Genomic DNA, 23,325 nt, shown 5'->3' with positions numbered 1-23,325 from the left:
ACTGAACCTATGTGATCATTCAAAAATGGCTCTGAGCACTATGGGACTCAACTGCTGAGGTCATTAATGAGATGGCTGATTCCAACACTGTCTCATTGATATTATAGTTGTAGGATATTACGTTTTTTCGTTCTGTGAAGTGAACAATTTCGCTTTTCTGAACATTGAAAGCAAGTTGTCATCGCAATTTTCAAGGGATGTTTGGCAGTGGGTTGATGATTCCACGTGGGCGCTATCAGATTGGACACATAGGAGCGCCGTTACCAGACAATCCTCGAAATTTGCACGGCTTCTTTCTCGTTCTACAGCATCAGAAGTGGATAAACGTCGGCGTACTGTGATTAATCTCTCTAACAAGGCGTTGCATGGGCCCACAGTGTCGATATTGGAGAAAGGTTTAAATTTTTCGTCCACTCCCAAGAGACTTCCTATCACAGAGTTCATTTGCGCTGTAGAACAAGCAGTACACAGCCTACCCGAGGATCAAGCAGAGGAAATAAGGCAAGAAGTGTCGCACACATTACGTCGGGCTCGACCAACGCGGGATAACATCTCTTCCGCAGAGAGAGCAGCCATTCGTTCCCTTAAGAATGATGACGAAGTAGTAGTTTTACCAGCTGACAAGGGGAATGCCACGGTTGTAATGACGCGGGATGATTATGTCCTCAAAATTGATTTACTTCTCAACGACCCGGCGTACAGAAGACTATCTAGTGACCCCACAGAAAGGATCAAACGTAAGACACTTTCACTGCTGAAAAAGAGTTCGTTGTCAAATGATTTACGTTAGAAACTTCATCCTGGTGCTGCCGTTCGGCCTAGGTTGTATGGTCTGCCTAAGTTGCATAAGGAAGGGGTTCCTCTACGCCCTATTGTTAGTAATTTGGGTGCACCGACCTATAACCTGGCAAAATATTTATCATCTGCTCTCAGTCCATTTGTTGGCAAATGTGAACACCATATATCCAGTTCGGTGGATTTTATTCGACGATTGGGATCTTTGAAGTTGAGTCCTTCAGATCTGTTAGTGAGTTTCGATGTGGTATCCCTATTTACACGAGTTGCTATGGAAGAGTCCCTTAGTTTGATCAGTGAAAAACTGGATGAAGAGCTGGTGAAGCTTTGTCGTCATGTGCTGACCTCCACGTATTTTTTATTTAACGGTAACATTTTTGAACAGAATGACGGAGTGGCTATGGGTAGTCCTTTGTCACCCATAGTCGCCAATTTATTTATGGAGGACTTCGAGGCTATGGCACTGAGGACTTCAACTTTGCAACCAACGTGCTTCTGGAGATAGTGGACGATACCTTCTTCGTATGGCCGCATGGACGTGATGCTCTTAACAGGTTTTTGGACCACTTCAACTGTCTTCATCCCCGTATCAAATTTACTATGGAGGTTGAAAATGATGGGATGCTTCCATTTTTAGACGTAATGGTTTATAAAAATCCAGATGGAACTTTGGGACACAGTGTTCACCGAAAGCCGACACACACAGATTTGTACCTGCACCCTCAGAGTTGTCATCCACCACACCAACGTAGTGGCGTCCTTAGGACTTTGGTACGGAGAGCATACGCCATTTCCGACGCAGACAGCGTAACCCAAGAACTTGAGCATTTGATGACTGTTTTTAAGGAAAATGGATACACCGAGAAACAGATTCGTCGGGCTATGGAATTTGGACCATCTCCGGAGGTGTTCGAAGAGGAACATAGATCTGTGGCCTTTCTTCCTTATGCTGGAGGCTTATCGTTTAAGATTGGACGAATTTTAAGGACTTTTAACATCGAGAGTGTGTTCCGTCCACCCTCTAAGATTAGGGCTCTGCTCGGCTCTGTGAAGGATGATTTGGGACTTAGGAAACCCGGGGTGTACAAAATCCCGTGTCAATGTGGGAAAGCTTACGTTGGCCGTCCTATTCGCACAGTGAATGACAGGTGTGTGGAACATCGCCGTCACACGAGGCTACAACAGCCGGAAAAATCGGCCGTAGCAGAACACTGCCTAAATGAGGGACACAAAATGAAATTTGAGGAAACTGTTGTAATTGCCAACATTTCCGGTTTTTGGAATAGTGTGTATAAAGAGGCGATTGAAATTAGGTTGGCTGATAATTTAATCAACAGGGACAATGGGTTTCCTCTTAGCAAAACGTGGAATCCTGTATTATCTCGCATCAAAACTGAACGTTCTTCGATGCGGCCTTGATTGCGATATATCGTTGCCAGCAGTGTTCCACTAAGGGCGGCACCACCTCCCTGTTTTGGAAGGCAGAAACCGTGATGGGCGGCGCATGCGCCGTGTACTGAACGGTGGCCTATGTAGGACGTCGAATTGCAATCTTGCGTCAGTTCTCAGCGGTACTCATCAGCAGAAGCAGCATTTCCTGAAGATGGCGAACAGTTGGATCGCCGAAATATCGAGTCAAGTTGATTTTAGGATCCGGCAGCAAACCCGAAGAGACTTTCAAGACTTATTACGCCGGGAAAGCCTACGTAGTCACAACAAGTTGTCCATCTTTGCCCAACTTTGAAGTCAAGATCGGATTGGATATTTATGCAGCTTCTTTCTGATAGTACTTCATTATAGATAACTGCACCATTTGCAAAAAGCCTGATCTTACTATTACACTGAAGTGCTAAAGAAACTGGTATGGCCATGCGTATTGCAATACAGTGATATGTAAACAGGCAGAATACGGCGCTACGGCCGGCAAAGGCTAAGTAACACAAGTGTCTGGTGCAGGTTGCATGGGTTACTGCTGCAACAATGGCAGCCTGTCAAGATGTAAGTGAGTTTGAACGTGGTGTTATAGTCGGCACACTAGCGATGGTACACAGCATCTACGAGGTAGCGATGAAGTGGGGATTTTCCCGTACGACCATTTTGCGAGTACACCGTGAATATCAGGAATCTGGTAAAACATCAAATCTTCGACATCGCTGCGGCCGGAAAAAAATCCTGCAAAAACGGGACCAACGACGACTGAAGAGAACAGCTCAACGTGACAGAAGCGCAATCCTTCCGCAAATTGCTGCAGATTTAAATGCTGGACCATCAACAAGTGTCAGCGTGCGAACCATTCGACAGAACATCATCGATATGGGCTTCTGGAGCCGAAGCCCCACTCGTGTACCCTTGATGACTGCACGACACAAAGCTTTACGCCTCGCCTGGGCCTGTCAACACCGACAGTGGACTGTTGATGACTGGAAACATGTTGCACGGTCGAAAAAATGGTTCAAATGGCTCTGAGCACTATGGGACTCAACTGCTGTGGTCATAAGTCCCCTAGAACTTAGAACTACTTAAACCTAACTAACCTAAGGACAGCACACAACACCCAGCCATCACGAGGCAGAGAAAATCCCTGACCCCGCCGGGAATCGAACCCGGGAACCCGGGCGTGGGAAGCGAGAACGCTACCGCACGACCTCGAGATGCGGGCAGGATTGCACGGTCGGACGAGTTTCACTTAAAATTGTATCGAGCCGATGGACGTGTACGGGTATCTACATCTACATCTACATGATTACTCTGCAATTCACATTTAAGTGCTTGGCAGAGGGTTCATCGAACCACAATCATACTATCTCTCTACCATTCCACTCCCGAACAGCGCGCGGGAAAAACGAACACCTAAACCTTTCTGTTCGAGCTCTGATTTCTCTTATTTTATTTTGATGATCATTCCTACCTATGTAGGTTGGGCTCAACAAAATATTTTCGCATTCGGAAGAGAAAGTTGGTGACTGAAATTTCGTAAATAGATCTCGCCGCGACGAAAATCGTCTTTGCTTTAATGACTTCCATCGCAACTCGCGTATCGTATCTGCCACACTCTCTCCCCTATTACGTGATAATACGAAACGAGCTGCCCTTTTTTGCACGCTTTCGATGTCCTCCGTGAATCCCGCCTGGTAAGGATCCCACACCGCGCAGCAATATTCTAACAAAGAACGAGTCTAGTGTAAGCTGTCTCTTTAGTGGACTTGTTGCATCTTCCAAGTGTCATGCCAACGAAACGCAACCTTTCGCTCGCCTTCCCCACAATAGTATCTATGTGGTCTTTCCAACTGAAGTTGTTCGTAATTTTAACACCCAGGTACTTAGTTGAATTGACAACCTCGAGAATTGTACTATTTATCGAGTAATCGAATTCCGACGGATTTCTTTTGGAACTCGTGTCGATCACCTCACACTTTTCGTTATTTAGCGTCAACTGCCACCTGCCACACAGTACAGCAATCTTTTCTAAATCGCTTTGCAACTGATACTGGTCCTCGGATGTCCTTACTAGACGGTAAATTACAGCATCATGTGCGAACAACCTGCGAGAGCTGCTCAGATTGTCACCCTGGTCATTTATATAGATCAGGAACAGCAGAGGTCCCAGGACGCTTCCCTGGGGAACACCTGATATCACTTCACTTTTACTCGACGATTTGCCGTCTATTACTACGAACTGCGACCTTCCTGACAGGAAATCACGAATCCAGTCCCACAACTGAGACGATACCCCATAGGCCCGCAGCTTGATTAGAAGTCGCTTGTGAAGAACGGTGTCAAAAGCTTTCCGGAAATCCAGAAATACGGAATCAACCTGAGATCCCCTGTCGATAGCGGCCATTACTTCGTGCAAATAAAGAGCTAGCTGAGTTGCACAAGAACGATGTTTTCCGAAACCGTGCTGATTACGTATCAATAGATCGTTCCCTTCGATGTGATTCATAATGTTTGAATACAGTACATGCTCCAAAACCCTACTGCAAACCGACGTCAATGATATAGGTCTGTAGTTCGATGGATTACTCCTACTACCCTTCTTAAACACTGGTGCGACCTGAGCAATTTTCCAATCTGTAGGTACAGATCTATCGGTGAGCGAGCGGTTGTAGGGAGCTATTGTATCAGCGTAATCTGAAAGGAACCTAATCGGTATACAATCGGGACCTGAAGACTTGCCCGTATCAAGCGATTTGAGTTGCTTCGCAACCCCTAACGTATCTACTTCTAAGAAACTCATGCTAGTAGCTGTTCGTGTTTCAAATTCTGGAATATTCCATTCGTCTGGTGAAGGAATTTCGGAAAACTGCGTTCAATAACTCTGCTTTAGCGGCACAGTCGTGGGTAACAGTACCATCGGCACTGCGCAGCGAAGGTATTGACTGCGTCTTGCCGCTTGTGTACTTTACATACGACCACAATTTCTTCGGATTTTCTACCAAATTTCGAGACAACCTCATGAATCCATGGGACCTGCATGTTCAAGCTGCTGGAGACTCTGGAATGGTGTGGGTCGTGTGCAATTGGGCCGATATGGGAGCCCTGATACGTCTAGATACGACTATGCAGGTGACACGTACGTAAGAATCACCTGCATCCATTCGTGTCCATTGTGAATTCCAACGGACTGGGGCAGTTCCAGCAGGACAATGCGACACCGCACACGTCCAGATTTGCTACAGAGTGGCTCCAGGAACATTCTTATGGGTTTAAACACTTCCGCTGGCCACCAAACTCCCCAGACATGAACAATATGGAGCATATCTGGGATGCCTTGCGATGTGACGTTCAGAAGACACCTTCAAACCCTCGTACGGATTTTTGTATTTACGGTGTCAGTTCCCTCCAGCTCCACTTCAGACATTAGTTGAGTCTATGTCACGTTGTGTTGCGGCACTTCTGCGTGCTCGCAGGAGCCCTACACGATATTAAGCAGGTGTACCAGTTTCCTTGGCTCTTCAGCTTAATATTCTCTGCAAGGTCATAAATAAACAACAGTAACAGCAAGGATCCCAACAAACTTCCATGACGCACACCCGAAGTTACTTCTACATCTTAAGATGACTCTCTGTCCGAGATAACTGTGTCCTCGCCCGCATCTCGTGCTCGTGCGGTAGCGTTCTCGCTTCTCACGCCCGGGTTCCCGGGTTCGATTCCCGGCGGGGTCAGGGATTTTCTCTGTCTCGTGATGGCTGGGTGTTGTGTGCTGTCCTTAGGTTAGTTAGGTTTAAGTAGTTCTAAGTTTTAGGGGACTTATGACCACAGCAGTTGAGTCCCATAGTGCTCAGAGCCACTTGAACCATTTTTTAACTGTGTCCTCCCTGCATAAAAAGTCCTCAGTCCAGTCACAAATTTCACTTGATATCACTCTCACATTCCACTCCTTTTATCGTCAGATATCAGCAAAAACACCCTCTGAGTGTGTTAGCATCTATAGAATAAATGATTGGCATTTCGAGTGGACCCTTATTCTATGGCAGAGCACAACAGTGTGTAGCTGTACACAAATTGTTTTTAATTCAAGATTATTGTCAAAGAAGTACACGAACTTAGATAGGTTGTAACAAGACAAAGTTAGGACGGTTGTCAAGATAACGCATTTCTTCCTGTTTAATCAAAATAACTCTGAACACAATAATATTAAATTTTAACCAGAAGGGCCGGCCGGAGTGGCCGAGAGGTTCTAGGCGCTGCAGTCTGGAACCGCGCGACCGCTACGGTCGCAGGTTCGAATCCTCCCTCGGGCATGGATATGTGTGATGTCCTTAGGTCAGTTAGGTTTAAGTAGTTCTAAGTTCTGGGGGACTGGTGACCTCAGAAGTCAAGTCCCATAGTGCTCAGAGCCATTTGAACGAGTTTAACCAGAAGGTTCTCTACAAAATTATCCTCACTACTAAATCATGAAGTTGGCCAATATTACGACTAATCATGCGATTCCGGTTCTAAGTTCTGTACTATTTGGCATGACAATCATGTCTACAGAGGATGGTTAGTTTTCTGTGACAAGCTGAGCAAAAGATTACTCAAGGCTGCTCGTGTTCACAGTGGACGCAAGCTGGTGAACCAACAGGTTTACGCCTCTGCTAGCGTTATTTACCTCAGCTGCGATGAGCTGTCTGCTGCATGGCTGCTTTCATCGTCTGTAAGTCCTTTAAAAGCTAATCAAAATCTTTACCGATTTTATCAGCAGAAACTGTCGTATGTTTCTCGTTACGCGAGAAAACATTCACTCATCCCTAGTCTTGAAATATGGCGATATGCACGTGCATGGTTGGAGCAGCATGCATATTACAATTGTGAGGTGCCGGGGCTAGCAGTGTATTTAACACTCATTTCTTCTAGAATCTACATATGTAAATGATGCTCTAAGCCCCCCCTATTCTAACTCCAACTTTTGCTGTTGCACAAGGATTAAAAAAAATACGCAAACTGACTCTAATCAACCCTGCCAGTGGAGTAGAAGAGAGTTTGGCACCTGCAATAATTTAATTTGATAAATAAGTTAAATAAACGAAGGTTTCATTAACATAGTGAGGAATGATGGGGTTGCTCTACCGATTAGCAGAATGAAAGTTCTGTCCAAAATAATTATATGATTTATTAAGACTAAACACAAAATAATAATCAAAAACACATGAAACATTTATAATACATCAAATTGGCTCAAATTGGATACTCAAACAAACGCTATGAAGGTGAAGTTGTCCGTAAACTAGATTGTGAGGTTTAAGACGAAGTGGTATGTGGAGCCAATTCCTTGCCACTCAAATCTTAAGAGAGACACACAGCTAACCCAACATTAATTGCTGCTACTCAAGACAGAACAAAGTTAGAAAAAGACGAACAGGCGCGCTCTGCTGAGCTCTGATTATCACCTAGGAAAATCCCTATCTGCCGGTGCTGCGGACATACATTACCAAACTGTCTTCTTAACTGCCAGAACACGATCTGGCGTACCGGAGGCGATGGCTGGTTGCTTCGACGTCCTCGACCGAAAAGCGAGAGCCGACTACCCCGAGCACCCGTACAGGCCGAACACACAACATTCCCGCCCCCACGACAGTGGCCATCGTTAAACGTTCCAATCAGCAACTCGAAAACCGGCGGAAAATTCCACTCCATTGCCGGAACACTACCATTCCACCAGTGGAGATTCTTGGCGCCAATTTCTGCGCCGATTTTGCTACATGACGGAGCTATGCCCTGAGCAAGCCAATCACAGTTACGATTTTGCAGAAAGCGCGGGAATTTGCCCGCCACAACCGCCTGGGTACACAAGTCATTCCCACGCCTCGCTGGTAGCCCACCAGAAAGTGTTTTCGCTAAGTTTCTGCGAAGTAACGGAACCTCTAGCCCAGCCGCTACTTCAGGCCCCTGCGGGCGTGCCTCTTGACAATGTCGGCGTCTGGAAAGCATTCACTCGACTTCCTCACACCCGTCGGCTTACCCTTTCAAAGTCAGCAGAGCCCGCCTGTCACCGGACCACCCGGGTGATGAGAGACGCTGCGTGGGAAGTCCGCGTGTGAAGGAATAGCAACTTTCCACCGCATGCAATTAGAGAGGAGAATCGTAAGATAGAAATATGAGAGGGGGCTCATGCCACCTCTCACAATGCCCTCTCAGTTCTCGCAAGCACAATTAACTACGTGGCTGTTTCGTTTCTCCACTGTTGGAGCTCAGTGACACTACAGCTAATATCTAGCTGAATGTCAGCTGAAGTGAATACAGTGTTCACACAAAATTCCTTCTCTGTGTCAAAACAGAGCATTACGCGCCCCTTTTTGCACTTTACGCCGGTTCAGGGGAGAGTCTCCGAAATTTCCGGTCAAGGGCCTACCATCAAACTGCGTCGAAATTTCGGCACTTTACTCCTTCCTAGTCCACTTCAGCCAATCGGACATTTAGTGCCCGCTCCAGACGCCTAAAAGTTACACGCGTACATCACGTGCCGTTCACGTGATCAACTGCGTCGCTGGTCTGTTTGTATCCATCTGGAAATTCACCAACGCAGTTTTCTAAAGATTCCCTCCGTACCACGGTGGCTCTGGCTCGCTTCGATGAGTCAGCCAGCGCCTTCGTTGTCCCTCGCCACGGGTCTCTTGTAGATTAGATTAGAGTAGATTAGATTTACTTTCATTCCAATTGATCCGTAGTGAGGAGGTCCTCCAGGATGTGGAACATGTCAGAAAAACAACAATACATGACAAATATTTACAACTAAAACAAATAAGCTAATGTACCATTCCACAGGTCCCAAGTGGAATGATCGTCATTTTTTAATGAACACTAAGAGTCATTTTACAAATACTAATGCACTGAATTTAAAATAAAAAAGTTTTTTATTTATTTATAAGGTAATAAACATGTAATACAACTACTGTAATACTTATTTACAATGAACACATTACTGCACTGAAATGGTGCAGAAGTTAGATTATACTTACACATTTACACACACACACACACACACACACACACACACACACACAGACACACAAATTTTCAGTGAACACATTACTGCACTGAAATTGTGCAGAAGTTATGTTGTACTTATATACAAATCAGTTGGTTTTACTAAGAAATTCATCAATGGAGTAGGAGTTGGCCACCAATAAATCCTTTAGGCTTCTCTTAAACTGAATTTCATTGGTTGTTAAGCTTTTTATGGCTGCTGGCAAGTTATTGAAAATGTGTGTTCCTGAATAATGCACACCTTTTTGTACAAGACTAAGTGACTTTAAATCCTTGTGAAGATTATTCTTATTTCTAGTATTGATTCCATGAATTGAGCTGTTGGTTTGAAAAAGTGATATATTTTTAGTGACAAATTTCATTAAGGAATAAATATATTGGGAAGCTGTAGTTAGTATCCCTAGTTCCCTAAACAGGCTTCTGCAGGATGTTCTTGAGTCCACACCACATATAATTCTTACTGCACGTTTTTGTGCCCGGAAAACTTTAGCTTGGCTTGATGAATTACCCCAAAAAATAATCCCATATGACATTATGGAATGACTCGGGCCGCATCTGCTCCCAAACCAAAATGTTTCTTCCCGCAGCGTTTTTCTTCTCTTGCTCATTGACATGCAGGATTTAGGTTCGGTGTGTTAATACTGTCGACTGAGTGTCATCCCTTTACACTGCATACTATACATTTTAATAGGCAAATCTGCTTATTTTCGCCGACTTATGCCAGCTGACATATTCACCTTCCTGTTACGATGTATAAAAGCTCTCATGTAAGGTGCAAAATTGACATTCATTTAATCTACCACCTTACACCACATATGATCCTACTTTTGACAATGAGTGTATGTGTGGTACTGTGTCAAACGCTTTTTGTAAATCAAGAAATATTGCATATACCTGGTTTCTTTGATCCAAAGCTTTCAGTATGTCATGTGAGAAAAGTGTGAGTTGGGTTTCAGCAGATGAGTGGTTTCGGAATCTGTGCTAGTTGACATGGATATCTCATTATGTGTGAGCTAAGGACATGTCCTAAGATTGTACAACAAATCGATGTAAAGGATATCTTAGGGTAGTTTCGCGGCTCACTTCTGTTAGCCTTGTAAAGGGATGTGACGTATGCTTTTTTCCAAGAACTGGGCACAGGTTTTTGTTCGAGGGATCAACGGTAGCTTGCAGTTACATGAGGGGCTAACTCAGCCGCAAATTCAGTGTGGAATCTCATGGGGATTCCATTGGGCCTGAAGTTTTGTTCAATTTTAATGTTTTCAGCTGTTTCTCCATACTACCATCACTTAACCGTTATTTGACTCGTCTTTTCAGTGGTACGAGGATTAAACGGGGCAGTTCGCCTGGGTATTCCTCTGTAAAGGGACATTAGATAACGGAGTTAAGCATTTCAGCTTTTGCTTTCCTATCCTCGATTTCCGTTTCTGGTGTAAACATTGCACTATGTATTCTTCCGCGTTCGCTGCAGCCTCATTGGATTTCCGTTTCACGTGGGACTGCAGCCAAGCTGTCTCGAGTACTGCCAACTAACAAGGGGAGGCCGCCAATTGTGAAATTCAGATTCGATTCATACTGCGCATAATAAAAATTCATGGCCAGAGGTGTAATGTGGCAAAGCACCTAGTAGCACTTCTCAGCCGTTGTCGAGAAAATCGACAGTTAAAAGAAACCGTTGCAGTGAAATACTCTCTACGATTAACAATTTTCAACAGCGTAGTGGCGCAGCGGTAAGCGCTCGGGTTCGAAATGAGAAGGTCGCCGTATCGAATCTCGCACCATGCAATTTTTTTTATTATTAGTTTTTTGTAATTCAAATATATATATATATATATATATATATATATATATATATATATATATATATATATATATATATATCCTATTAATGAATTGCTTATGCATGTTGGTGAAGGCGGATCGCTCTCCAATTGTACCGCCTCCATTTTTCCGTTTGTTTAACAGGGTGTACCAAAGTTTTCACGTCCGCACTGATTTTCGACGATGTTACAAGTTGTGCTTCTTTCGAAGTTAGCAGGCAACTACGCTGTTATGCGGCGGCTCGTTCCGGTCCATTCAACATCTGTCCTTCAAGTGTAACGAGCGAGTAACGGAGTTTATATTTCATACCTGCCACAGCAAATTTGTGTTTGTGGGGTCTCTATCCTAATTCGAACGTTTGCCTTACGCTATACGTATTCGTTTCGGAATATCGTTTCTACGTCTTCCGTTAACTATACGTGGTTAACATTATGAAGACAATTAATAACATTTGTGAAATACAACTTTGTTTGCGGAAAACATAATGATGTTCGAAGTCGTCAGTTTTTCCACGACAAACGACTTTCAACAACTTACAAAATATATATATATATATATATATATATATATATATATATATATATATATATATATATAAAATTCCCAGCAATCAGTTGCAACAATTATGCATATATATACATATATATATATATATATATATATATATATATATGTGTGTGTGTGTGTGTGTGTGTACATTTGAATTAAAAAAAAAAAAAAAAAGGTTGTATGGTGCGAGATTCGATCCGGCGACCTTTGCATTACGAACCCGAGTGCTTACCGCTGCGTCACGACGGTGTGGGAAATTGTTACTCGTAGAGAGTATTTCACGGCAACGGTTTCTTTTAACTGTCGATTTTCTAGACAACGCCTGAAAAGTGCATCTTGGTACTTTGCCACATTACACCTCTGGCCATGAGGTTTTATTATGCGCAGTATGAATCAAATCTGAATTTCACAATTGGCGGCCTCCGCTTGTAAGACAATAAGGTGACACGCTGTGCTGTGCGTTACGCGCACATCGACTGCCCGGTAATACGGGACAGCAGCTTTAGCGGCGCATTTAACTTGGACAGCGCTGGCCGGCCAGCTGGTACAGCTGCAGGTCACACGTAAAACGAGACGAGCAGAGCAGCAATACAGCTTCGAATGTCATTTAATTTTTAAAGCAGAAAGAAATAATAACTGCAAATCTCCAACAATACTCCTTAGACGACTAGACGAAAACCGCAACACGTTATAGTTTTAGCTAACTTGCTATGGGTAGCTTTGAGGGATGAAGTAGTGAAGGCAGCAGAGGATCAAGTAGGTAAAAAGACGAGGGCTAATAGAAATCCTTGGGTAACAGAAGAAATATTGAATTTAATTGATGAAAGGAGAAAATATAAAAATGCAGTAAATGAAGCAGGCAAAAAGGAATACAAACGTCTCAAAAATGATATCGACAGGAAGTGCAAAATGGCTAAGCAGGGATGGCTAGAGGACAAATGTAAGGATGTAGAGGCTTGTCTCACTAGGGGTAAGATAGATACTGCCTACAGGAAAATTAAAGAGACCTTTGGAGAGAAGAGAACCACTTGTATGAATATCAAGAGCTCAGATGGCAACCCAGTTCTAAGCAAAGAAGGGAAGGCAGAAAGGTGGAAGGAGTATATAGAGGGACTATACAAGGGCGATGTACTTGAGGACAATATTATGGAAATGGAAGAGCATGTAGATGAAGACGAAATGGGAGATAAGATACTGTGTGAAGAATTTGACAGAGCACTGAAAGACCTGAGTCGAAACAAGGCCCCGGGAGTAGACAACATTCCATTTGAACTACTGATGGCCTCGGGAGAGCCAGTCCTGACAAAACTCTACCATCTGGTGAGCAAGATGTATGAAACAGTGGAAATACCCTCAGACTTCAAGAAGAATATAATAATTCCAATCCCAAAGAAAGCAGCTGTTGACAGATGTGAAAATTACCGAACAATCAGTTTAATAAGCCACAGCTGCAAAATACTAACACGAATTCTTTACAGACGAATGGAAAAACTAGTAGAAGCCGACCTCGGGGAAGATCAGTTTGGATTCCGTAGAAATACTGGAACACGTGAGGCAATACTGACCTTACGACTTATCTTAGAAGAAAGATTAAGGAAAGGCAAACCTACGTTTCTAGCATTTGTAGACTTAGAGAAAGCTTTTGACAATGTTGACTGGAATACTCTCTTTCAAATTCTGAAGGTGGCAGGGGAAAAATACAGGGAGTGAAAGGCTATTTACAATTTGTACAGAAACCAGATGGCAGTTATAAGAGTCGAGGAACATGAAAGGGAAGCAGTGGTTGGGAAGGGAGTAAGACAGGGTTGTAGCCTCTCCCCGATGTTATTCAATCTGTATATTGAGCAAGCAGTAAAGGAAACAAAAGAAAAATTTGGAGTAGGTATTAAAATCCACGGAGAAGAAATAAAAACTCTGAGGTTCGCCGATGACATTGTAATTCTGTCAGAGACGGCAAAGGACTTGGAAGAGCAGTTGAATGGAATGGACAGTGTCTTGAGAGGAGTATATAAGATGAACATCAACAAAAGCAAAACAAGGATAATGGAATGTAGTCGAATTAAGTCGGGTGATGTTGAGGGTATTAGATTAGGAAATGAGACACTTAAAGTAGTAAAGGAGTTTTGCTATTTGGGGAGCAAAATAACTGATGATGGTCGAAGTAGAGAGGATATAAAATGTAGACTGGCAATGGCAAGGAAAGCGTTTCTGAAGAAGAGAAATTTGTTCACATCCGGTATAGATTTAAGTGTCAGGAAGTCATTTCTAAAAGTATTTGTATGGAGTGTAGCCATGTATGGAAGTGAAACGTGGACGTTAAATAGTTTGGACAAGAAGAGAATAGAAGCTTTTGAAATGTGGTGCTACAGAAAAATGTTGAAGATTAGATGGGTAGATCACATAACTAATGAGGAAGTATTGAATAGGATTGGGGAGAAGAGAAGTTTGTGGCGCAACTTGACCAGAAGAAGGGATCGGTTGGTAGGACATGTTCTGAGGCATCAAGGGATCACCAATTTAGTATTGGAGAGCAGCGTGGATGGTAAAAATCGTAGAGGGAGACCAAGAGATGAATACACCAAGCAGATTCAGAAGGATGTAGGTTGCAGTAAGTATTGGGAGATGAAGAAGCTTGCAGAGGATAGAGTAGCATGGAGAGCTGCATCAAACCAGTCTCAGGACTGAAGACCACAGCAACAACAACAACGTACTATTGTAATTAAAAACAAGAATGATGAAAATTCCTGACTCAACCACAGGGTAATTTTTCTGCATGGTTCAAATGGCTCTGAGCATATGCGACTTAACTTCTGAGGTCATCAGTCGCCTAGAACTTAGAACTAATTAAACCTAACTAACCTAAGGACATCACACACATACATGCCGGAGGCAGGATTCGAACCTGCGACCGTAGCGGTCGCGCGATTCCAGGCTGTAGTGCCTAGAACCGTACGGCCACTCCGGCCGGCAATTTTTCTGCATAAGCTGTGTGTAACGTGAGAGAGTATTTTCGATTTCGCCATATAGTTAAATATTGCAGCCACTGAAGGTATTACTTGCAGTCCGTCGTCTGGCAATCTCTTAGCTCCTTCCTTCTCCGAATCCGAGAAATACATTTCAGTTCTGGAAGTGTCATCTGCTACGTTGATAACGAGCCTATCAACAACAGAATCCAGGAAGCCAACCATGCGCAGCATTTTCTCATTTTCTTTCGTGACGAGCCGTTCTATATCCCGCCAGCGTTAGGCAGTGACGTGTGAAAAAGCTGCGTGTGTTAGTTACAGCACGTCTGGCGGGTTAATAGTCTTGTTACTTGTCGGGTCAAATCCCGCAGCTTAGCTCCAGATCAGTTCTGTTGGGATCATTTTGTAATGGTACAGTAGCAAATGTAAAAACGCGGCATTTGTATGATGTGCTCGATGCTGTGAAAATGATTGTTTTTCATGTTTCTACGATACTTATCTACCTCTGTGATATAAAGCGATGGACATATTCCGAATAAAGAGGATTTGGGTTTTTATTTTTGCCGTAAAGAATTAAATTGTTATGTTTTCTTAATTTAAACAACTTTTATGAACTCTCTTTCATAAAACATCGATAATAAAGAATTTGTATTTGAAATGGAAACAGGAGCTTCGCGTCTAATGTACAATTAGAAACAAGAAGATGTGCCTTACTCATAAAAAATGATGACGAGTTTTATAATTACGAGATGTAGGTATTTCAAATTGAACGAGAAAAAAAATGATAGCGGGAAGATTTGAACCATTTGGTTCACATACCATTTCGCTACCAACTGCGCTACTCGCTCAAGATGAGTATATTTATCAACTGCAATATACATAGCATTGCGAAAGCTTCAAAGTCGATTATCCCCGTAAATTTATGAAAAACCTTACGACCAGCCCATTTCTCGGCACTTTTTAACCGTGTTCCACGCGCGTGTTTCGCTACGGAACAGGGAGCAGCCTCTGCCATTTTTATAATGCGCATTAACATCGCGACAATCAGGGCACAACCTGCAGGTGCTGTAACTGTACACGATTTTTGAAACAAAAACTACGTAGCTAAAGCGTGATTAAGAAAAACGTTGATGGTCGCTAGTACAGTTGAATATTCTAAAGTTTCATTTAACGTAACTCAGTAATAAGATATCTAATACATAAGCAGGACCTACTTCCAAGAGCGTAACAACACCAGTGTATGCGTGCTACTGCTTCTGACCAGTCAGCGCGTTTGTGTTTGTTTACATCAGGTTTATCCTTATGAGGAACGGATTATAATATTGGTGCCATTCTTCGACCATAAATATAATAGACTGGCCCTGACGTCATTTTCGTGGCTCCAACATCTCTGGGCTAAAGTCACGTGAATGTTGGCAAAACATGGTTGTTTCGTGTTGCGCTTACGGCTGTACTCAGCGTTTTGTCGGGGGAAATGGCATTACATTTCACGTGTGTTTCTATGACAGTGCAGATGCGTTTATTGAAATCTGCTGAAGTGACATTTTTTACACTTGAAATAGAGTATCACGTAAATTAAAGTGTTGAAAGTGATGCCTGTAAAGTCAGACTCGTATTAAATTTTGGAAACTATCTGTGATAATTCGGTTGCAGAAGTAAGTATAATCGTTTCTCGTTCCTACTCATAGGTTCACTAAGGATGAAAACCAAAGGCAGCTTTGGATACAGGCCCTGAAACGGAAAAACTTTAAGCCATCTGCACATACGCGCCTTTGCTCGAAGCACTTCGCGGAGAAGTGTTTTGATAGGTTAGTTATTATTTACAGTGTATATCTATAATTTGTATTTACAGTGCCTGTCATTTTTAAACCTAGGCTCCAAAATTATTTTCTGAAACAGCAAAGTCTCATCTTTCATCTAAAATAACATTTTTTTAAACTGATAGTTTAAACTTTTGTAAAAATAGTGGGAACTGAACCTTTGAAGTGCACCTAAAATTGATACTCTAAAATGGACCTGCTCCTAAAGTAAACAATTTTGACACCTATAGTTGACATAATTCCCATAGCCAATTTCTTTTATAAGTGACTAGAGCTCGAAACGTGGCGAATACAATGTTTAAAGTTTTGACACAAGCCCACTCCTATTGTTTAAAAGAATTTTAACGACGTTTATAGCAATTTCGTCCCGCTGCCCACCAGAGTGGCGTTCGATGTATTTGTTAGATTTTATAAATGGTACTTTGAACAAATCCAGGTCAAATGTAGTTCTGGCATAATTTTTCACAAATAAAAAAGTAGTTTTGATTGGAAGCGTTTGGCAGTCAATTGAGAAATGTGGGTAAAATCCGATACAAACATAGGATGGCAGACCGCTGATTTGAAATCCCGCCACGTTTTGCCAACAGTCACGTGGTTTATGTTGGAGCCACACTAGATCCACAGCTTCTGCACAGCAAGGCCAGTCTACTAGTATCTATGGTCGAAGGTGCCATGAGCAGCCTTTACATATGACAATAATTTCTTTGGGTTCTGTGAAAGATCATTTAACAATACACACGCTGCATACACAGCACTGACCAAACACCACTACAAGACACAAGTCAGCGTAACATGTACAGTTACTACAGTCACTAAGCTTCACACGATATTGTGTGTAACCTCATTTTTGAAGGATGAAATTCGTCATTGCAGCTGGGTGGCAACAATGGAATGTAGGAGCATCCAAGCTTTTAGCTTTTTAGGGCTACAATGGAAGAGAGCGAGTATTTTTGCGTTGCACATAACATACATAATACTAACCACGGAGGGAAAAATAGAGAGAAACGGTGTGGACCATGACAGAATTGCATCGTGTGGTAGGATTTTCAAACTGAAGTTTGTCATAACTTCAAACAACTGGAATTTTACGGATTTTTTTTTACCTGTTATGTGATAGATGCTCACTTTTTAGGCTGTACTGATACGTACTTTGGCGTGCATGCACCCCTGATGTAATGCAATATAGAGGCGTAGCACAGTGGCTAGCGTATAACATTGAAACGTAGAAGGTTATACACTCCTGGAAATTGAAATAAGAACACCGTGAATTCATTGTCCCAGGAAGGGAAAACTTTATTGACACATTCCTGGGGTCAGATACATCACATGATCACACTGACAGAACCACAGGCACATAGACACAGGCAACAGAGCATGCACAATGTCGGCACTAGTACAGTGTATATCCACCTTTCGCAGCAATGCAGGCTGCTATTCTCCCATGGAGACGATCGTAGAGATGCTGGATGTAGTCCTGTGGAACGGCTTGCCATGCCATTTCTACCTGGCGCCTCAGTTGGACCAGCGTTCGTGCTGGACGTGCAGACCGCGTGAGACGACGCTTCATCCAGTCCCAAACATGCTCAATGGGGGACAGATCCGGAGATCTTGCTGGCCAGGGTAGTTGACTTACACCTTCTAGAGCACGTTGGGTGGCACGGGATACATGCGGACGTGCATTGTCCTGTTGGAACAGCAAGTTCCCTTGCCGGTCTAGGAATGGTAGAACGATGGGTTCGATGACGGTTTGGATGTACCGTGCACTATTCAGTGTCCCCTCGACGATCACCAGTGGTGTACGGCCAGTGTAGGAGATCTCTCCCCACACCATGATGCCGGGTGTTGGCCCTGTGTGCCTCGGTCGTATGCAGTCCTGATTGTGGCGCTCACCTGCACGGCGCCAAACACGCATACGACCATCATTGGCACCGAGGCAGAAGCGACTCTCATCGCTGAAGACGACACGTCTCCATTCGTCCCTCCATTCACGCCTGTCGCGACACCACTGGAGGCAGGCTGCACGATGTTGGGGCGTGAGCGGAAGACGGCCTAACGGTGTGCGGGACCGTAGCCCAGCTTCGTGGAGACGGTTGCGAATGGTCCTCGCCGATACCCCAGGAGCAACAGTGTCCCTAATTTGCTGGGAAGTGGCGGTGCGGTCCCCTACGGCACTGCGTAGGATCCTACGGTCTTGGCGTGCATCCGTGCGTCGCTGCGGTCCGGTCCCAGGTCGACGGGCACGTGCACCTTCCGCCGACCACTGGCGACAACATCGATGTACTGAGGAGACCTCACGCCCCACGTGTTGAGCAATTCGGCGGTACGTCCACCCGGCCTCCCGCATGCCCACTATACGCCCTCGCTCAAAGTCCGTCAACTGCACATACGGTTCACGTCCACGCTGTCGCGGCATGCTACCAGTGTTAAAGACTGCGATGGAGCTCCGTATGCCACGGCAAACTGGCTGACACTGACGGCGGCGGTGCACAAATGCTGCGCAGCTAGCGCCATTCGACGGCCAACACCGCGGTTCCTGGTGTGTCCGCTGTGCCGTGCGTGTGATCATTGCTTGTACAGCCCTCTCGCAGTGTCCGGAGCAAGTATGGTGGGTCTGACACACCGGTGTCAATGTGTTCTTTTTTCCATTTCCAGGAGTGTAGTTGAATCTCATCACGTGTAGTGAAATTTTAATTATTTGTAAATATAATAGAAAAACACTGATTATTATTTTTATTCAATCAATTGGTTTACACGTTACTTCTTATTTTTAATATTTCGCGGTATAATTTTCATTATCGTATTCACATTTTTATGTTCTCTAATTTTTTCCTATGGTGCATTTTTCGCTTGGAATCTGCTTGTGCCGCCTATAATCTACAACCGAGTGGCAATCAGGACTACTCGTGTGTAGGTAATGCGGCATCGCGTGTGACCACTGTGAGCATAGTTTGAGGTACCCAACGGCAGCGAGAAATTGCAGGTTGCTTTTAGCGCTTTATGTTTGCTCGTAGAAGTTAACTTTAATCATTGTGAATGAAGCTAGAGCGATTTTAGTTCTGCCGCAGATGGTCGACCGCCATTTTCTCGGACACCTTGCACATCACGAGGTTGTGGTTAGATTATGACGTGACTTTAAATTCAGGGATGCAAAACGTGTTGTCTGCCACAGTTTCGTCATTGGTCACTTAACTTCAGCTGTCGACAAAGCGTATCAAATTTCCGTCATATCACGCGAAAAATCCACGGCTGTGGAGTGAGCATTCGGATGCGCACATCAATTCTGTCCGTGGATTCTCATGCAGCTCAAGTCACGTGATTGTGGAACGGCGCATTTTACTCTACACAGCGCTTCACGTGTTATGAGTGTTATTATTTCGCTTGCTACACGTAGATCACCTTCAGAAGAACAGCGAAACTTTGCAAAATTTCATGCCACGAACTGAAGTCGTCTTAAAGATGTGCCAGAGTAATGGTATTGTGCTTTTTCGTCACAGTATCATAACTCAGAGTCCACTTTCTTCACGTTTTCTCGGTAAAAGGATAAGAAGTGACAGCCAACAACTTTTTTTTTTACTTTTTCTATTGTACTTACCCAAACTGTCGAACCTCTGTTCTAATTAACCCTTAACTCACGAGTAGGGTGACCATATTTTCTTCGGACAAAAGTGGGACTTTCATACATTTTCTTGGCCAAAAAGTGGGACAAATTTTATTTCTCGTTAAATATCACTTTTAATGCAAATATAGCCTTCACTGATATTTGTGTGTGTGTGTGTGTGTGTGTGTGTGTGTGTGTGTGTGTGTGTACAAAACCAAACAAAGAATGGAAACACTGGAAAGAAGTACACTTCAAGTTTTCAGAAATTTACTTATTAAGAAATGTAACATTTATAACACAACAAAAAAGTTCTTAGTGAACACAAGGAATTTATGGTTTTGTGGACTCCACATTGCAGTCATATTTCTTCGAAGATGAAATTTCATTCAGCTACTCAGGTTTGCCTCATAGGTATGAATAGAAGTCAGTGCAGCTGTATTTACTGAAGTTTAAACAGGTCAGTAAAATACACGTAACGCTCCTCTCATCTGTCCACTGTGACGATAGTAAGCTGAAAACTCTTTCAACATTTCCATTGTGGGCAGGGAGTGAAAAGAAGTACTGCGCTGTATTAAGCGATTCTCTGAACTGTTCATTACACTGGCAAGATCTGAAAAACGTACACCATTTTTCATGTGCCATCAATTGATTCCGTTGTTCACTGTCTGTTTCCACTTGTTGTTTTACAAATGACTGTATATGAACTATTTCATCAAATAAGAGGCTGTCATTTACTAGAATGCCCTTTTCATTTATCCACATTAAAGTATTTTCAACTACTGACCATTCTGGTGGATCTGTGAGCATCATCCATGAGAATACAGAAAACTCAGCTATTTGCTGTAACCATGAGGATAAATAGTCTACTGAAGCATCATAAAACCTTGATACTGCTATGTCAAATTTCTTAACAGACTGCTCATCACAATCACTCAGCAGTTTTTTACACTTAATGGTACAAAATGTTCATGTTTCCTTGAATTTAGACTTGTCAAAGCTTTATTTAAGACTGCTAATACTTCACAAATGGAATTATTCTGTTTCTCAATGCTTAGAATGGATTGTTGGAAAACACTCATTTGTGAATGTACAAAAAGTAAACAACATTCATTTATAGGATCACTGAAAAAACTCTTTAAGGTTGCAGGGCACTTTCAGTTAGACTGTGACAAAAAGTAAGATTTCAAAGGTTCATACATTTTCGAGATCCTTTCTATGGCTGGCAACAATGAAAGCCACCTTGTTTTGGAAAAGGAAAGTAAATTTTTGCAAGTGACACCAACAAATTCAGAGAATTCAGTGAGTTCTGCAACACGAATAGAAAAAATATGAAAATGGTTGTACAACTTCATGACAATGCAGTCAATGTCAACAGGTAAAACATCACAAGCACTTTGTTATGAACAACATGTGCTGGACAATCTATGCCAACAATGTTAGAATTTTTTAATTTTTCTTTCAGATGGGTGAAAACATTATTACTCTCTTTCTTCATTAACCCCCAAAATTACAGTCAGTATTGTCTGCACCAAATGCAACATACTTTGAGATGATACTGAATGACTGAATAACACGAGTTCGAGTCTCGGTCGGGCACACAGTTTTAATCTGCCAGGAAGTTTCATATCAGCGCACACTCCGCTGCAGAGTGAAAATCTCATTCTATGAGAAAGATAGTCGGGAATTGTTTCGGACTTTTCGTTCTGCAATTCATCAAGATCAAGCAATTTCGTCTGCAGTCCACCCTCACTTACAGAAAAATACTGAACTATCACAGGAAAAATTTTCTGTTGCCCATGGTTGCTAGCATCAGTAGATTTTGAAAAGCATTTTGCACTGTTATTACCTGTTTCTGGGAATGCGGACCTATTACATTGTTGATAATTTCTTCACACTTCGTTCTTCCACACGAAACATTTTCTGCAATCTTAGAATCAGGAAATTTTTTTTTTGTTTAGTTGAACACTGCAGTCATTAGAACGATAGCTTTGGTGGCGTTTAACAACATGGAATGACAGGGTTCCTTCTGCTGCTGCTACGTTTTTCTGTTCCTGTGTGTTTGAAGTTACAAAATATCTCGTCACTTTTTGCGAGGAACCTGCCGATCGAAGATTCTTCCTGTGTTTCTGTGATTCCATATGATGCTTGAGATCTGCAGCGCCACCATGAGACACGGATACAGGACAGTTACATTCGTTACATTTTGCAGAACAGTCATTGTCTGTAGCAGTGAAGCAAGGAAATTTCCTCTGAAGCTCTTCCGAAAACTTTGATTTTCGTTTCGGCATCTCCACGACGTGCTAGCAAGCAAAAGCAAAGAAAATAAGAGTAAGCAGCAATTATAGTGCTTAAGCTGTACATTATCAGGGGGTAGACTTGGCCACTGTTTCTATGTTTCGATACAGTGTATCGATACCTGGAACTGTTTCAGTGTTTCGGAACGGCTATGGTTCACTGTTTCGAAACAGTGGTGTTTCATTCCGCCCTTGTCTCGGATCTCGAGCCAGACACAGAAACTGTATCGTTGTTTCAAAATAAGACTGTTTCAGTCCACCTGCGCCTGGAACGGACTAATTGTATCGAAACAGTGATGTTTCATTCCGCTCTGCGCCGGACGAGACTCGGGCTCGGCACAGGTACTGAAACACAACATACCACTTCATGAAACACTTTCAAGAGTGTCCAAATCTTTTGACAAGCAATAGCATGAAGCTCAAGATATCCGAAAATAAAGCTTCGTTTCTAGCTGACTGTCCTATTCCGAAATGGCGTAACATCTGCTTTATAAACACTAACCAAACAATAAAACAACGCATACTATTCGCATTCAAAATAATAAATATGTGAAAATCATTCAGTTAAATTACACTTTTTTTTTATAACATACGCTTCTCTGTTCATGTACAGTAATCATGTTAAGAAACGCAAGTAAGACTACAACATTTTAAATAAAAAAAGGCGTAGAGTGACAGTTATTAGACATGTATATAAATTTGATGTAGGTATAATTGCAAGCAATCTGTTTGACATATCACTGATAGTGTAATGGTGAACGGGAAGCATCGTAAATTCATAGTAACGGTTCGAAACACCTTGAAACAATTTTTTTCTGTTATATTTTGTTATTTATTCGAATTATTTGGCGTTATTTTTGAGTCTATAGTCACTGTGCCTATTATCCACAATGATTCCCTTTGTGTGAACGGAAATTATCAGGATGGGTATATTAGCCCTACTAATGGAATGTGGGAATCCCAGTAGCATATCTGTTGTTTCTGCAGTTTGCTCCCACCTCCAGTTCCGTTCGTGG

This window comes from Schistocerca cancellata, chromosome 11, assembly GCF_023864275.1.
Source record: "Schistocerca cancellata isolate TAMUIC-IGC-003103 chromosome 11, iqSchCanc2.1, whole genome shotgun sequence".
In the NCBI taxonomy this organism is placed as follows: domain Eukaryota; kingdom Metazoa; phylum Arthropoda; class Insecta; order Orthoptera; family Acrididae; genus Schistocerca; species Schistocerca cancellata.
This window is presented reverse-complemented; position numbering follows the sequence as displayed.